We start from the raw sequence: 18,492 nt of genomic DNA, 5'->3' as shown, positions 1-18,492 counted from the left end.
ATTGTGCCTTTGAACCTTGATACCATTTGATCTCCTTGAAAGCGTAAACTGGATCAGATGTGAAAGAAGCCATCCAAAGGATTTGTTAAAATAAATGTTGATGCTTCATTCGTCGCTGAAACATTATCAGGAGCTTCTGGCGCAGTGGCCCGAGATGAGAATGGTAATTTTATTGCGGCTGCCTCATGGCTCATGCTTCACGTTCCGAATATAGACTCGGCGGAAATGACTACGATCGGAAATGGATTCTATTTGGCGACGAGCATTGGCTGTAGCAAGCTGATAATTGAATCTAATAGCTCTTTTACTGTTGATGCCATGAAAGGTGAGAACGATTATGCAGGACCTTCCGTTCTAGTGATGATGGAGAGTAAACAACTGATGAAGGAATTTGGCCAAGTTAATTTCTCACATTGTTTTAGAGAAGCCAATGAGGTGGCGAATACTATAGCAAAATATGCTTTAAACTCCTGTACCTTTTGTGTTTGGGATGCTACCCCTGACTTTATTTAATCTTCCCTTGTAAACGATCTTTCCATTATTTGAGGAATAAAGTCTCTTGATATCAAAAAGGGGCGTTGTACTTGTTTTATCATTTTTCTGTTTGATCTTAAATAAATAATAATATAGACTTATCTTAATAGAAAACAAACCAAGACTGTGAATACCCCTTCGCTCCCCTCATGAGAACCCTCATCTAGTGTTTCTCTGCCTCTTGTCGGCGGTGTCGGCGGTCCACCTCGCCTCCTATGGTCTTTGGACCATGGAGGCGTGCTGTATCCCAACCCTTGCTGGCGGGAGGGCTTCGTTTTTAGGTGTTTTTCTGAGTTTTGTTAGGCTTTGTGCTACGTTCAAGAAGAAGAGGTAGCGACAGTTTCTTGAAGATGGAATAAGGTCCTCCCCGCCTAGTCCCCATCCCAGTGATGCGTCTAGCGTCGTTGGAGGGCGTGTGGACACTACAGGAAAAACTTATAAGCCGTGTATCTAATACACTCGGCTTACGCCTGTTTAAACTCGGTTTATGTATAAGCCGAGTAAAATACCCGGCTTTCTTCGAAAAGGGGCGCTTTATTATTTAAAAGGTTTAAGCATTACACCCGATCTCTGCATAAATAAGATGCACACAGCCAACAAAATTCTCACACCAAGGCAAAATAAAAGAATAAGGCGATATACAAGGATAATGCGATCTGTATAACGCCTAAACTGAAGGTGGTCCAATCCTAAGATCATGCTGCCACCCACGTTGGATAAAAATATCCCTCGCCGAAGCCTCCAATCGTGTACACACCTCCATAAACAGGTCTCGATTCTCCAGTCGTTGTAGACAGGACCATAAACGAAGAGTCCCGGTACATATGTAGATAACCTGCATAAGAGAAGTATTTTTATCACTAAAAACCTTATCATTTATACATAGCCAAAAGCGACCAAATCACGGCAAGCGCTCCCACCCTGATAAGAGTTCTAAACTTGTGATCAATCCCATGTAGCCAGTTGCCAAATATATTAGCAACACTACAAGGAGGATACAAGCCAGACGCTATTTGGATGATTGGCCATATAGAACGAGCCAATTTACATTGGAAGAATAAATGTTTTATTGTCTCATCATGCGGACAAAAGACACATTGTGTACTTCCATGCCAATTCCTCTTAATAAGGTTATCTTTAGTAAGAATGACTCCGCGACGAAGATACCATGCAAAGATTTTATTCTTAAGAGGTATCTTCATCTTTCAGATCTTCTTATTATTATCAACTGGCACGTCAGACTAGATCAAAGCTCTATACATAGAATCCACTGAGAATTGCCCATTCCCATGTAGGTTCCAGCGAAATACATCGGACCCTTGTGACAACTGTAATGTGGCTAACCGCTGGAGTAGTATGTTCCACGATTGGAGTCTAGGTCCAATTAATTCCCTTCTGAACGTCACATTTGGCGGAAATGATTCCAAAACCTTGGCGATAGTATCACCCTTGTGACGCACAATATTGTATAGAGCTGGATATTGTTCACGGAGTGTAGCATTACCTAGCCACTTATCCTCCCAGAATCTAATTTCCGATCCATCCTTAATCAAGAAGGACCCATGGCGGAAGAAATGTTTCTTCGTTGCCATTAGTCCCGCCCAAAAATGGGAGTCCCCAGGCTTCCAGTATACTTGTGATACCGCCTTTAAACCCACATATTTTCTTCTAAGGAGGGTTTGCCATACACCATCTTCCGTCAATAACTTAAACAACCATTTGCCGAGAAGGGCCCTATTCTTAACCTCAAGGTCATGAATACCCAACCCGCCTTGGTCCTTTGGACGGCAAACCACACTCCATTTAGCCAGTCGATATTTCTTTCTCTCGCTATCTCCTTGCCAAAAGAATCTCGATCGGAAGTAATCCAATCTATGTAATACTCCTTTCGGCAACTGGAATAAGGAAATCATATATAGTACCATATTACTTAGTACTGAATTTATGAGGACCAACCTTCCACCCAGAGATAGCAGTTTACCTTTCCAACTGCTAAGCATTTTTTGTAGTCTCTCCTCGACGTATTTCCATTCAGCATTTGTGAGTCTCCGATAATGTATCGGTATCCCCAAATAAGTGATCGAAAATTGGCCCAACCCGCATCCGAATAGGTCAGCATACAGATGGGCCTCATCTTGAGCCTCGCCAAAACAAAACAATTCACTTTTATGGAAATTGATCTTAAGCCCTGAGAGTTGCTCGAATGCTGATAAAATTAATTTCAGATTTCTTGCTTTCTCGAGGTCATGATCCATAAAGAGAATTGTATCGTCAGCATATTGAAGGATGGAGAGACCACCATCAACTAGATGATTCACCACCCCATCAATTTGGCCATCAACCTTAGCATGCTCAATCATGACCGCTAGCATATCTGCCACTATATTGAATAGCATGGGTGATGCTGGGTCACCTTGTCGAAATCCTTTCTTCGTTTGAAAATAGTTACCAATGTCATCATTGACTTTAATGGCAACACTACCTCCAGTCACGAAGCTATGGATCATTGCGCGCCACTCTGCAGAAAATCCTTTCATTCTGAGAGTCTGTTGAAGAAAAGACCACTTGACTTTGTCATAAGCTTTTTCAAAGTCGATTTTAAGAACTACCCCATTTAGTTTTTTCCGATGCAATTCGTGGACTGTTTCATGAAGGACAACAACCCCATCTAGGATGTTTCTGCCTTGCATGAAAGCAGTTTGAGAAGGACGAACCACATGTTCAGCAACCGAATGTAGTCTAATTGTCGCAACCTTCGTGAAGATTTTAAAACTGACATTAAGGAGGCATATTGTCCGATACTGTTGTATCCTTTCAGCCTCATTAACCTTAGGTAATGAAATAATTTCACCGAAGTTTAATCAAAACAACTCTAGTTGGCCAACGTGAAGGCAGCCAAACAGGAGTAGGAGATCATGTTTGATGACATCCCAAAAGTTTTGGTAGAACTCAAGGGGAAAACCATCTGGACCCGGAGCTTTGTTGTGCTCCATTAGGAAAACCGCCTTTCTAACTTCCTCCTCAGAAAATGGAGCTGTTAGAAGGCTATTTTCTGCATCAGAAACTTGCGGAATGTCATCTATTCGAGACTCATCCATCGAGAAGTTTCCTTCCTCAGGGGTTCCGAATAGATTTTTGTAATAATTAGTTATATAAGACTTAAGTTGCTCATGCCCTTCAGTCGGGCCCTCCTCCTGACGTAGGGAATGAATAAGTTTCTTCCGGTGTTTACCATTGGCGACACCATGGAAATATCTCGTATTCGAATCACCTTTCAGGATAAACTAAGAGTTTGAGTGCTGGTACCACTTAAGTTCCTCCTCACGTAGCATGCGAGCTAACTGGGCATTTGATTGACTCTTGATCTCTATTTCATGCTCAGAGAGAGGTCTAATCTCTACCAAAGCTTCTAAATCATCAATAATAGATGAAAGACGAAGCTTTTCTTTTTTAAGGACACCCGCAGTGTGCCTAGCCCAACCACGAAGGAACTTATGTAAAGCATGCATTTTGTTGTTCCATTTGTGAATTGGGGTAAGTCCGGCAACCGGTTTATCCCACACCTCCTTGACCATGTCCTGGAATCCATCCCGATGCAACCATCCCAGTTCGAACTTGAACTTGCGTCTGTGCTGCGGTCGTGGCAATCCAGTAGATAAGAGGATGGGTGCATGGTCTGGGATAGCCTCTATACGAGGTAGAGCGCGAACAGAGACCATTGGGAATTTGAATTGCTAGTCGGTATCCATTAACACGCGATCTAGTTTCTCATATGTCGGCTCCAGGAGACTGTTCGCCCAAGTGAACTGTCTTCCAGTCATGGAAACCTCTCGCAGATCTAGACTGTCTATAATAGCGTTGAAAAGGAAAGGCCAATGATTATCAAACCTACCACGGCTTTTCTCATTTGGAAATCGTAGCAAATTAAAATCCCCACCAATAAGAATGGGATAGGGATTATCTTTCGCCAGATTAACCAATTCCCGGAGAAAAGCAGCCTTGAACTCATCCTGGGTTGCCCCATACACGGTGACGAGGGACCATGTGAAGTTGTCAGCTTTGTTTCGGATATGGAGTTTAATGTGAAACTCACCCTCCGAAGAAGCCAGAACATCCATAGTCCCTGTGTTAACGCCAAGTAAAATACCCGGCTTATAGGACACAGTTTACAAGTGACCAGCTTATACGGTATAAGCCGAGTGCCCAAACAAAAAAGCTCGGTTTATGTATAAACCGAGTGTTTTCACAAGGCTCTCGGTTTAATAAAGTAACGTGATGGTGACCGGGTGTTAACGACCACGTGTTACAGTCTGTATAAGCCGAGTGCGTATGCGCGCTACACGGTTTACTTATAAGCCGTGTGCCTCCTCTCAATGCATGCTTTATATATAAGGCGAGTGCCTCCGCAAGCCGCACGGGTTATATTTAAACCGAGTGCCTTATAGAAGCTGTACACGGTTTATATATAGGCTCCCGTGGCTTTTCATATGGCCTATAAGCCGGGTGTTTTTGGCTGAGTTACATGCGGTGGCTTATACATGGCCTATAAGCTGGGTTCCTTTGGCTGAGGTACATGGCTTATAGCCTACCCGTGGCATATATGACCTATAAGCAGGGTGCTGTTCGCTGGGGTACTCGGCTTACAGGCCATATAGCAAAAACAATTTGCTTCCTTCAGGGAGCAGCAAAATATACATATCCAGGAATACATGATCAACCAAAATATATCTAGCAATATATATCCAACGAAGGTTCACAACAACAATATAACAACGAAAACCGGCCCTAAGTTCAAAGTCCACACATGCATACATACGCAACACAAGTTCACAAACGAATGGACCGTGAGTTCCAAGTCCGCACATGCATACATATCCAATGAAGGTTCATAACAACATACATACATATGCATCCAGAGTTCACAAATGAAAGGCCCGTGAGTTCCAAGTTGACACCAGGCATTAACCGACTCGAAACAGAAATTTCCCTTGGTTATAGTCCAGGCGCTTTCGCGTGGTATTTCTGACCACACGCCTGTGCTTGTGGATTCTGGGAGCCCACTTGCATGGGGAACAAAAATTCATTTTCGTTCAAAATGGCATGGTTTGAACGAGAAGGCTTCTTCGATCTGGTAGCCAGGGAATGGGCTAAGGATGCAGGAGGTAGGACTGTGGTCGAGCGGTGGCAGAATAAGTTAAGACACTTGAGAAGTTTTTTGCGTGGGTGGGCTAAGAATCTTAGTGGGATGTATAAGGTTGAAAAGGAGAGGCTCCTTACACTTATTCAGTCCTTGGACCTCAAAGCCGAGTCCACGATGGTTCCTGCCACGGAGCTTCATGCAAAGCTTGAGGCAGAGATGAGATTGAAAGAGCTTCTCCGTGAGGAGGAATTGAAGTGGGCTTTGCGGGCTAAGGTTCGCAAAGTCATCCAGGGGGACGAAAATACTCAATTTCTTTCACATGATCGCTAATGGCAAGCATAGAAAGAAGAGAATCTTCCAACTTGAACAAGATGAAGGGACAATTCTAGGACAAGAAAACCTAAAACCTACATTACCGAATACTATAAGCAGTTGTTCGGACCCCGAAGGATAGTTGCGTATCCCTGGATGAGTCCAGGATTGAGGATGTGCCTCAACTTGCTGCTGATGAGAATGAAATTTTGACTGCCCCATTTACGGAGAAGGAGGTGTTTGATGCTATTTCACAGATGAAGAATAATAAAGCTCCTGGACCAGATGGTTTTCCAGTGGAGTTTTATAAAAAATGCTGGCACATTATTAAGGGGGATTTGTTACCGATGTTCCATGATTTATTCTCTGGACAGCTTCAGCTATTTCACCTGAATTTTGGAACAATAACCCTGCTTCCTAAGAAAACGGAGGCTGTGAGGATTGAGCAGTTCAGGCTGATCTGCCTTCTCAATGTTAGTTTCAAAATATTCACCAAGGTTGGGACTAATAGGCTCACCCAGATTGCGCATTCTATGGTGCAGCATTCCCAAACTGCTTTCATGCCGGACAAAAACATCCTAGAAGGGGTTGTGGTCCTTCATAAAACGCTCCATGAAATTCACTCGAAAAAACTTGATGGAGTCGTTTTTAAGGTGGATTTCAAAAAGGCGTGCGATAAAGTCAAATGGTCTTTCCTTCAACAGGCCTTGCGTATGAAAGGTTTTGATGAAGCCTGGCGACGTCAGGTTGAGTCATTTACGCAAAAAGGGAATGTTGGAATTAAAGTAAATGACGACATAGGTCATTATTTCCAGACACATAAGGGCCTGAGACAAGGAGATCCGATGTCCCCTATTCTGTTCAACATTGTAGTTGATATGTTGGCAACTCTGATAGGAAGGGCTAAGGAGGCTGGACAGGTGGGTGGACTGGTACCTCATCTTGTTGATGGTGGTGTGTCTATCTTACAGTACGCCGATGATACGATCCTCTTTATGGAGCACGACTTGGAAAAAGTGAGAAATATGAAGCTGGTGTTATGCTTATTTGAACAATTGACCGGGTTAAAGATCAATTTTCACAAAAGCGAATTGTTCTATTTTGGTAGATACAAGGACGAACAAGAGGCTTATAAGTAATTGTCTGGGTGTGATTTGGGGACTTTACCTTTTACATACCTAGGAATACCAATCCACCATCGTAAGTTGACAAACAGAGAATGGAAGTGTATCGAGAACCGCTTTGAAAAGAAACTAAGTTGCTGGAAGGGCAAGCTCATGTCATACGGAGGTTGGTTAATTCTGATAAATTCGGTCCTCACGAGTATGCCTATGTTTCTCTTGTCGTTCTTCGAAGTCCCAGTTGGAGTCAGGAAAATACTAGACTTTTATCGTTCTCGCTTCTTTTGGCAGAGCGATGAACTCAAAAGAAAATACAAACTTGCCAAGTGGGATATTATATGTCGACCGAAAGACCAAGGGGGTCTTGGAATTGAGAACCTTGAGGTTAAGAACAGATGTCTTCTCAGCAAGTGGATGTCGAAGTTATCCGTCGAGACCGATGCCACTTGGGCGCAGATCCTCCGTAGTAAGTATCTCCACTCCAAAACTTTGTCCCAGGTGACTATGAGGCCGACTGACTCGCCTTTTTGGAAAGGTATTATGAGAGTCAAAGTAGCCTTTTTAACAGGACAAAGTTTGTTATTGGTAACAGAGCTACCACACGATTCTGGGAAGATACTTGGCTAGGAGAGACCCCCCTTGCGATTCAATATCCATCTCTTTATGGTATTGTTCAACGACATGATGTCTTCATTGCAACGGTACTACAATTGATTCCCCCTTAATATTCAGTTTAGGAGAACGCTAGTTGGCAATCGTTGGGAACAATGGCTTCATCTAGTGAGCAGACTGATGGAGATTCAGTTGTCTCAACAACCCGATAAGTTATGCTAGAAGCTTACTAGGTCTGAAGAGTTTACAGTTAAATCAATGTATATTGATGTTATCAACTCAAGCTCTATTCCTAGATCCAAACATGTTTGGAATGTCAAAGTACCTTTGAAAATTAAAGTGTTTATGTGGTTTGTACATAAACAAGTAATATTAACCAAAGATAACTTGGCAAAGCGTAATTGGACAGGACCTACTAGGTGTAGCTTCTGTGATCGGGATGAAACTATCAAACACCTTCTTCTTGATTGCACGTTGGCCAAAGTTTTATGGCGTACGGTCCACATTGCATTTAATATTTCTCCTCTGAGTTCTGTCAGCATGTTATTTGGAACGTGGCTTAACGGGATAGAGTCCGAACTAGCGAGAGACATTCGAGTAGGACTATGTGCTTTATTGTGGGCATTCTGGAACTGCAGAAATTATTTGGTCTTTAACAGAACAACAAATATTCATTTTTTACAGGTTATCTTCCGAGCCACTGCATTGATCCGTATGTGGTCGCTACTCACTCCGACGGAGGCTAGGGAGCGTTTAGTTACAGGATCTATCCGCTGGGAGATGGTAGCATGGGATATATTCAACCGGTTTGGATGGCGGTCATGTAATAGGATAGGCAATTAGTTTACCTACCTTCTTCTTATGCCTGCCGGTTATGGCTTTCTCTGGCTAGTTTGTCTCTAGCTATTTGGCTCTTTATGAGCATTTTTTTCCTTTGAGACTCTAAGACCTTGTTGAACCTTGTTTGCTTATTTTTTATTTATGGCTGTATGCATCGTTCTGATGCAGAGGCCGGGGAGTCCCCCCTTTTCAAAAAAACAAGCATTAACCTAAAAGATGCAATGAGCTCCACCGCAGCATGCATGTCCACTCCCAACTTCACAACGGCATCCATGATGCAAACCTATAAGTCAATTATCACATGAATGAGTTTGCAAAGTTAAGTTGCAAAGATAGATAAGACACTAGACTCAACAAGCATCAACATATAAGGTTCAGATTGAAGCTAAGATGTATGAACAATATAAGCATCAACACTTGTGGGCTCTACCATCAACAATGCACAAGTTGTAAGTTGAGAAGCACAAGCAACAATAAGACGTAACCATCAACAATGCACAAACATAGGCTCTGTTTGGTTCCTTTCCTGGACATTGTGCCTGGTAAAAACGGCTGCCTAAAATGAGCCTGGGATGGTGAGCTTTTTCTTCCTGACCAGGCTTGCCTGGGATCATGTGTTTGGTTCCTTTCCTGAATGGCCATTTTGTCGTTTAGTGCTTAAAGATATTTTACTCAATGAATAGTACTGCTCATGGCTGGTCGTTACTTCCAGGCAGATGGCCAGGCGGTGGAAAAAGTATGCCTCGGCCAGGCTAATCATGTTGCCTGGGCTGAGTATTTTACTTTCTTCTATTTTTTAGTCTAGGGCCAGGCTAATCATATTGATAGGAGTCCCACACCAGGAAGACATCTTGTTTTTCAGGATACAATCCAAACAAATACCAGGCAGGTTTCAGGCAGAGCCCAGGCCAGGCGTGCAGCGGCCAGGCCAATAACCAGACATGCTCATAAACAACTACCTCGAGTGATCATTGTTGCGGGGAGGTCGAAGCGACATAAGCCGTAGTGGGTGTCACTGGGCTTGCTTGGCCAGGTGTAGATCCACCTACCACACTATTATTGATGCCTTGTCCCGACTGAGAAAACTTCAAGCACGAGACGGTGATGTAAGATGCATGATCTTTAAGCAGGATGGTAAGATGCATGGTTTAGAAGTTGGAAGACTTACAAATTTAAAAGTAGGAAGAGGTGGAAGTGATGGAAGATCCGACAAAGTGGAACCCTGCATATTAGTTCTGAACTGAGCGAACGTCTCCTGCAAGGCTGCCTGTAGTCTAGCCTTGAATTCCTGCTGTTGAAATAGAGCTTGCTGCATTTTCATGGCTTTCTCCTGTTGAAGCACGACATTGGCATAAGCCTCCTGCCGCAACCTGGTTTCTTCCTCTAGGTGGGCCTACAATATGCCATCGCAACAAGTTCACCATCGTTGCAATACAAAGAAGAAATCACAAGGAAAGTCAATGAAGCAGAACATACCTTGAATTGATGGAGCATGTGTAACCCAGGCTGTGGGCAACGCTCTATAGCAGGACCTGAACTCGACGCGGTAGCACGGAGGTGGGAGAGTTTCGGAATGCCCTTCTTCCGAATGGCGCCGTGGCCGATGTATAACTGGCCACCCTTCTTGCCTTGTCCCGACTAGACGGAAATCATAGCGTCAATGTCCTATGAGGCCGGATCAGAGTCAGGCCCGTTATGTTGTTTGAACTTCCCACCATATACATCAATCCTCAAGCTAGCACCTTCGTTGATCCACCCCCTTTCAGTTTCTTTGACAAGCGGGAGATACTTAATCCCATAAATGTATTGAGTGGCTCGGTGCCAGTTGTCCCTCCAAAAAGAAGCCCCGCAACAACGGTCCCGTCTTCAAAATAATGCATGTCCTATAATAAAGTGCAAACTGAGATCAAACATAAAACAAAAATGCTTCTTTTATCATCAAAAAGCTCTTCGCAAGGAATAGCTGCATCTCATACACTTTGTTGTGTCCATCACAATCACATTCAAATAAAATTACAAACTATTTAAGTGCTTCTTTTAGTCAGTGGACACTCACACACATTTTTTTGGCAAGATGAGAACTGTATATTGGTTTATAATTTGCAGGGATATATGAACTTGGGTTTCGATCATTTGAGAAGGTTCATAGAAGAAAAATCTCCACTCCACATAGGTATTGTTTCTTCTCGACTCCCATAGCCTAATAATTGTTAGTTAGTACAATCATTTCAGATCATTGAATTTCAATCTTAAGTTATTAAATTTCAAATATGAGGCTGTTGTTGTTCTTGACTCCGCATAGGTATTGTTTCTTCTCTATTCCCATAGCCTAGCATAGGTACTGTCATCATTTTGGTTCCTGAAGATGCAATTGGGGGAGGGAGCAGAACCAAGACCTGGTTGCTGCTGTTGTTTTTGCAGACGAGGAGGAGACCAGAAGAGGCACCTTGCTGACAGAGCACCTTGCAGAGGAGGAGGAGGAGATCAGCAGGGGCAACTTGCCACCGGAGCACCTTGCACATTATTTGGCTTATTAGTTTCTACTAGCAGTAGTGTGTATAGTCAAACATTGAGAAAAATTGTTTCTTTAATCATCAAAGCTCTTCACAAGGAAGAACATACCGTATCTCATAAACTTGTTGTTGTGTCCATCAAAATTGCGTCAAATAAAACTACAAAACTACTGTAATGGACAGATGCAAACTGGGCCAAACATGTGTATGTACTGAAGATGCAAACTGAACCAAAACCGTGTACAGAGAACATCTTGCTGCTTTGTCGCTGGAGGAGCTGAGCACCTTGCCACCGAAGGAGCCGAACCGGATCTGGGTCACCTTCCTGGCATCCTTCTCCTTGGCAAGCACCTTGCCGCTCGAGGAGCTAAACCGGATCTACAGAGAACACAGCCGGTCAGAGAGAGAGAGAGAGAGATGTACCTGCCAGTGGAGGGAAGGTGGCGCGGCGGAGAAGGCCAACGACCTCAACCCTAGCAGACAGCGAGGGGCAGGGCGGTGGCGGCCGGTCGGAGGGCCTGCTCGGGGGAGCTCATGCGCGGCGAGGGAGGTGGTGGGGTGTGGATCTGGTGGAGAAGGGGGGTAGAGCGGGGGTGGGTGGCGGTGCGGCCGACGGTGGGTGTAGGCAGCGGAGTAGCGGGCGATTTTGGGTGCGCGAGGTGGGGGCAGCATGGGGAGGAGATTTGGGGGAAGATGAGCGCGCCTGTGTTTTGGTAAGTCCCGCGCATTCTTTTTCCTACTAGGGAAGTCCCGCGTTTTGTGCTTCTGTTTTTTTATTAGGATAAGCCGAGAACTACACACGGTTTACAATATATATATTCGTTCTATTTCATTAAAGAAGTATTTCCCAACTGGTTTCTCAATCTTTTTTGTATTTTCTTTTATTATATATTTTTTAACTTTTTTATTTTTTATTGTATTTATTGTATTCCTTTTTATTTCATTGCTTTAGATTTGAAATCACCCTTTATTTTGTTATTTCGTACATATATTAGGTCATTGTGACATGGCATACCAACACTGGGCCATATGCAAGTCGCAACCTCGCGACATGCGTAGGCCTTGTGTAGCAGAAGTATCTGAACACTTCCCTCTACGCGGATTGCTCTTCGCGTGTCTACGATTGTGGCCAGCGGCCTCCGGGGGCTAGCCATGCCGTCAAATATTGCGTCGGGGCATCTTACACATCTAGAAGTGTGGTGGCGGGTGCCCACACCCCGCACGCGTCTCCGGAGTGTGACCCCCTTCACGGACGATGACGTCGCCGACACATGGAGGGGGGAAACGGCCGCTCGTGTCGACGCGGAGGGAATCTTGCGGTAGGTTTGGCCTGGACCTTGTTCCGAAGTGTTCCTATGGCCTAACCTACCACAACTGGGTGGAGAGGTCCATTGATCAACCCCCGTCCACACAAAGTCAAAGGGTTAGATCTCCTAGTCAACCGCTCCAGGGTTAGGCGGGACGGGGGCCTTGGGGGGTAGCAATGCCACCGGAGCGTCGCGTGCGGCCCTCATACATGCCTTAAGGTGTGGTGGCATGTCTGAAGAGGCAACACGTGACTCCGGGGTGTGGCCCCGCTCACCAACGGCGATGACACGGTAAACATTCTGCGGTAACGGTGTGGCGTGAATATTATTGAACACTAGGAGCGTGATAAAATCATGTTTATTTTACACGGAGTGGGCACATGTGATATAGGACGGACGGTAATTTGTCATAATTTTTGGTGATGCAAAAGTATCTGAACACTTCCCTCTACGCGTATTGCTCTTCGCATGTCTATGATTCGGGCCGGCGGCTTCCGGGGGCTAGCCATGTGATGCCCCGAGACCGATGTGCCAGGTGTTTTCCAGTTATTCGCTGTTGTTGCCTTGTCATTGCTTGTGTGTCATGCATTGCATATCATGTCATCATGTGCATTTCATTTGCATACATGTTCGTCTCATGCATCTGAGCATTTTCCCCGTTGTCCGATTTGCAATCCGGCGCTCCTATGTCACCCGGTGTTCCTTTCTACCTCTTTTTGTGTGCTGGTGTTAAACGGTGTTTGTTTCATCCGTCTCCAAGTTGCCTTTGTTTTTCCCGCCCACCCTCCCTTTTTCCTCAAGGACTAAGATTTCATAATCCAGTATCATCTTATTGATGAGAAGCCTCTCCATTCTTTTTCCGTCAATGTTCTTATCTGGCTATTCTCATGAAGATTCTAACGGAGCTTCAAGTTCGTCACTCTTCACTCGTTTTCTTCTCCGGTGGATTCAATTCAAGCTTTTGGTGTTGATCATATCCTTTTCCTCGTTTCAGAAGTTTTATCATACCGGTGCACCTCATAATCATCCACTCTTCGCTATTCATTTGTTCCGGAGTGTTCAAGATATCTCGAGTTTGTTATCTCATTCAAGCCATTTAATTCAACCGGTGCAATCTTTCTTTTAAATTGTTCAACGGTGTTTTCTTTTGAGTGGGCCCTAACCCACAAGTCTTTTTCCAGGATCTTACCTGACTCTTCTAATTCTCCCGGAGATATCCGTAAAATTCTTTTCGAAGTTTGACATAATAATGAATTGTCATCAGTCTTATGTCTTTCACCAAGATCTTTCAAATTCTTTTCATCGTTGGTTCAACTTTCTAATTTTCATCCCGGAGTATCTCAGCAATTCATGGTGGCGTTTCTCGTCGTCATTATCAACATTTGAGGACCGAAGAAGAGTTTCTCTGCAATCTTATCCCTTCTCCCAAAGATTCGTGATTCTAGCTTTGATGCCATCCTCCCATAATTGTTTTGATTGTGAGAATTCTTTTCATCCATCCGGATCATTTCAGAAGTCTTTTCAGTTTGATTCTCCGGAGCCCATCACCTCAGAAGTATTCATTCTCAGCTTTCAGCTCTCTTTCTCTAAATCTTACCGGGGCATCATTCAAGTATTATCTAATCAGTTCACGATCTCTTCGTTCACTTCTATCTAAATCCCCTCAAGTATCGTCATTCGTTTCCATTTCTTTTCGGTGATTTGTGCCTTTCCCACTTTCATTTTTAATCCTTACGGTGGTTCATTCAAGAGTTTTCTCTTCCTTCTTTATCATATCAATTTATTCGTTGTTTCAACCCTTTCGGTGGTTCGTTCAATACCTTCCCAAGTTGGCACGATATCTATCTTAATCCTTTCTTCGAGAATAAGTAGTATGCCAAATCCGTTTGCTCGTCATCAATTTAAATTGATGAAGGATAAGCATAATGTAATTCTTATTCTTGTCTCTTCCAAGTGATTTAATTCCTTGTTCCGGAGGTTTTTCAAATTTTCTATTTTAATTGTTTCATCTTTCTTTTTTCGGAGTTCCGAGGTTTTCCATTTTATCTCGTCGCGAAGACCCATCTAATCATTACAAGGATTCACCTTGTGTTTTCTACTTCTCTTTCCTTTCGTTTAATCATCCTTTTATTACCGGAGTTCCTCATGGTGGTTCGTCAAGGAGTCTTTTCATTCTTCAAATGTTCTTCAAGATATCTCTCGAAGCTATGATTCGCCAAGATATACTTCAAGTTTTCTTCTTTTTGCAATCTGGAGTGCAAATCTTTCTTCTGTATCATTGAAGGTGGTATTATGTCATTCTTGATAATTTGAGTTCATGTTTCATGATTCACATGTTGTTAAGAATGAGGTATTTATAAATCCATCAATCCGGTCATTGGAGTTATCTTGGGTTATATTTCACCTAGAGCCTTACCTAAGGATTGTTGCTATTTATGGTGATTATAAATGACCCAAGTCCTTCTTTTATCCTCCCGGTGGTATGAGTTCCTCGTCTTCTTGTTCTTATCAATCCAATATTGTTTTCGTTAGTGGCAGAATTTCACCTCAAGTTCTAGAGATGTTTTCCATAAGCCCACTACAAGCTTACCCTCTTCGTTGTTGTTTTCCCAACAACCCCGCGCAATCCTTTCTTGCAAGGATGCTTTCCAAGTTCAATTGTGGTAGAAGTTGTAATTTTCTTCTCCGCTCTTTTGTTCCGACAATCTACCTTTGATTCTTTCATCCGGAGGCATTGTGATGTTGCTCTTTTCTCTCATCATCTTAGATCTTGTTCTTTTCATGTTTATCCATTTAACCAGAGTGTTGTGTCCTCGGCTCAAGTTCTTTTCAGCTTGTAAAGTCTTCCATCCCTTCTCAACCGGAGTGCTGCCCAAAGTTGTTCTTCCTTGTTCCTCTTTGCTAACGGAGTGCTTTCAACTTCATTTATCTACGTTGTATTCTTTTCTCAAAATGGTTTAACCTTTTCAAGGTTCTTTGGTTTCACTCATTGGTCAAAGAAGCAACTTAGTTTTACCTCTTCTCTTTCTCTCCCGTTTTTCCCTCCGGTGCCATTCTAGATCTCGGGACGAGATCCTCTCGTAGTGGTGGAGTGTTGTGACGCCCCGAGACCGATGTGCCAGGTGTTTTCCAGTTATTCGCTGTTGTTGCCTTGTCATTGCTTGCGGGTCATGCATTGCATATCATTTCATCATGTGTATTTCATTTGCATACATGTTCGTCTCATGCATCTGAGCATTTTCCCCGTTGTCCGATTTGCAATCCGGCGCTCCTATGTCACCCGGTGTTCCTTTCTACCTCTTTTCGTGTGCGGGTGTTAAACGTTTTCGGATTGGACCGAGACTTGCCATGCGGCCTTGGTTTACTACCGGTAGACCACCTGTCAAGTTTCGTGACATTTGGACTTCGTTTGATACTCCAACGGTTAACCGAGGGACCGAAAAGGCCTCGTGTGTGTTGCAGCCCAACACCTCTCCAAAGTGGCCCAAAACCTAGCTAAACCCACTCCATCCTCTCGGTCGTTCGATCACGATCGCGTGGCCAAAAACCGCACCTCATTTGGACTCTCCTAGCTCCCTCTACCTCTATAAATAGATCCCCTCCCGAAATTGCGGATGAAACCACCCATAACCCTAAAAATTTCGTCTCCGCCGCCGCCGGACGTGTCCGCTCCTGCCGGACACGCCCCGCGCCACCGCGCCCAGCCTACCAGAAGCCGCCACGTGGCCCGGCCACCTCCTCATCCGCCGCGGCCCGCCTGGCCCGCGGGAGGCCCTCCCGGGCCCGGTCGCCGCCTCCCCGCGCCCAGCTCTCCTCCGCCCGAGGCGCGTCGCCCTCCGCGCCGGCTCGCCGCGCCACCGTGCCGGTTCGCTGCAGCACCGCGCGGCTCCGCATCGCCGCCTCCATGCCGGGAACGCCGCCGCCCGCCTTCCCGTCCACCTCGCCGGCGACCACCGCCTCTCGCCGGCGCCGCCCTCCGCCGCACCTACTCCGACCCGGATCCGGCTCCGGCAACCTCTACTCCGGCGACGTCCCTTTCTCCGGCGAGAACGAGCTGCTACAGTTGCCCTGGATCTCAGATCTAAAAATCACCTCGGTTGAGTTTCTCCTCTCCCTCCATAATCTTTTTGCATTTTTCATCATGTCATAACTCATCATCCGTGGCTCCGATTCATGCGTGTAGCATATCAAAATGTTTGTCTCGACGAGTACATCATTTCATCTCATTACATTATTTTCATTTGAGCTCATCTTGATGCCCGAAATGCTGTTGGAAGAGGGCCATGTGAGTAATTTGTCAGATCTGTTTCAGCAAATAGCTATTTGTCATTTTTGCCATGATTAATGTGTGCATGCTATGATCCTGAGCTCTACATGTGTTTTGTTATATGCCATGCCATCTTTACAGTGGTGCTTTCCATGTATTTTTGTGATATTTGTGGTGACTAGCACAAGCTTGCAAAGTAGCGTAATCGGTAATGCTGATTTCAGGGACTTAGAATTTCACTAAGTCCTTGTCCTGATTTTGTTGTTATGCCATATGTTCATGTTGTTTCCTAGTGATCCGTGCCTCTTTTAAGGATGATCAGTAAGGATGTTTTGTTAACATTGTGGTGCTATATCCATCCATGTCTTTGTTTGCATTTATGGAGCAACCTAGCTTGAGTCAATCAAGCTCTACTTTTGCTATATCGTGTATCCTGGCAGATTGTTGACTTGTTAGCGATTTTGCCGAGGATGTTTCTATTGATCCGTGCATGCTATGTTGTTGTTCTTGCCATGTCTAGATCCTATCCATGTCTTATTAATGGTTGTATGCTTAGTGTGTCATGCCATGCTCTGTAGTGAGTGCATCGAGCTCGTAAACATGCCTACTCATTAACTGATTTGCATGCTCCAGTTTTTCTCCAAGTCTGAGATCTGTTTATGTTTTTGCCATGTTCACATGCTTGCAATTGTATTTTCTGATCCCTTTTGGCGCAAGGTCACTAAGGGACTTTTGTTAAGTGCTTAGAGTAGCTTCATGCCATGCCTTGCTTTGCCATGTTAAGTTCCTGTAGCTTGTAGTTTTAATGCTCTAAAGTTTGCTACCTGTTGATAAATTCCAGACTTGTGTTAATTTCACTAAGTCTGAAAACCTGTTATCTTTTGCACTTTTGCCATGCTTGTTTGAGCCTGTTAATGGATGAATTAGCCGTAGCTCAGTGTTCATCTTTTGTTAAGATTCTTGAGTGGATTTCTTCCTTGTATTTTGTTGCCATTTTTGAGTGCTGTAGCATATTTATCTTGATGCATTTAGTTGGTCACTTGCTGTTTATCGCAGATCGGTGCCATATTTGTTTTGCTTGCCATTTCCAAACCGTGCATCCGATACCGGTGATCTTTATATCGATTTCAACCGAAATCACCCCACCTTTCCAGTGGCACTCTTGGATTTCCAAGTTGAGGCCAGGTTCAATCATTCATTTGCAAATCATGCATATGCATCACATACCGCATCCCGCATATCATATCATGTTCATGTGTTGGTTGTTTACTATGTTGTGTGCTTCTTTCCGGTGTTTGCTTCTACGAGTTGGTTCCGATAACGTAGAATTTGTGAGGACCCGTTTGTCTACGTCCGTTTGTCTTCTCCATGGACTCGTTCTTCTTCCTTGCGGGATTTCAGGCAAGACGAACATACCCTCGAAATCACTTCTATCTTTGCTTGCTAGTTTCTCGCTCTTTTGCTATGTCTATGCTGCAATACCTACCACTTGCTTATCATGCCTCCCATATTGTTAAACCAAGCCTCTAACCCACCTTATCCTAGCAAATCGTTGTTTGGCTATGTTACCGCTTTGCTCAGCCCCTCTTATAGCGTTGTTAGTTGCAGGTGAAGATTGAAGTTTGTTCTTGTTGGAACATGGAGATGTTGTTCCTTGTTGGAGCATGTTTACTTGTTGGGATATCACAATATCTCTTATTTAATTAATGCATCTATATACTTGGTAAAGGGTGGAAGGCTCGGCCTTATGCCTGGTGTTTTGTTCCACTCTTGCCGCCCTAGTTTCCGTCATATCGGTGTTATGTTCCCGGATTTTGCGTTCCTTACGCGGTTCGGTTATAATGGG

The 18,492-nt window shown here is 44.2% G+C and overlaps 1 long non-coding RNA gene across 4 annotated transcripts; it reads right to left on the bottom strand.

The window, feature by feature from the left end:
• Positions 1-1,067: 1,067 nt before the first annotated feature.
• On the bottom strand, positions 1,068-11,768 carry LOC147984572 (uncharacterized). 4 transcript variants are annotated; one of them, XR_015616120.1, is made up of 5 exons: positions 11,539-11,768; positions 10,956-11,450; positions 10,036-10,442; positions 9,728-9,952; positions 8,353-8,842 (listed from the first exon to the last, which is right to left on the bottom strand). It is a non-coding gene; the product is annotated as an uncharacterized LOC147984572 (long non-coding RNA). The 4 variants fall into 4 exon arrangements; XR_015616121.1 differs by having other exon boundaries at positions 10,956-11,439; XR_015616119.1 differs by lacking the exon at positions 8,353-8,842 and adding an exon at positions 1,068-1,369 and having other exon boundaries at positions 10,956-11,763.
• Between the last annotated feature and the right edge of the window lie 6,724 nt (positions 11,769-18,492).

The sequence above is a fragment of the Triticum urartu genome, chromosome 2A, assembly GCF_056163025.1.
Source record: "Triticum urartu cultivar PI428250 chromosome 2A, HENAU_Tu73, whole genome shotgun sequence".
In the NCBI taxonomy this organism is placed as follows: Eukaryota; Viridiplantae; Streptophyta; class Magnoliopsida; order Poales; family Poaceae; genus Triticum; species Triticum urartu.
The sequence above is the reverse complement of the archived record's forward strand: the minus strand, read 5'-3'. Positions and strand labels throughout refer to the sequence as shown.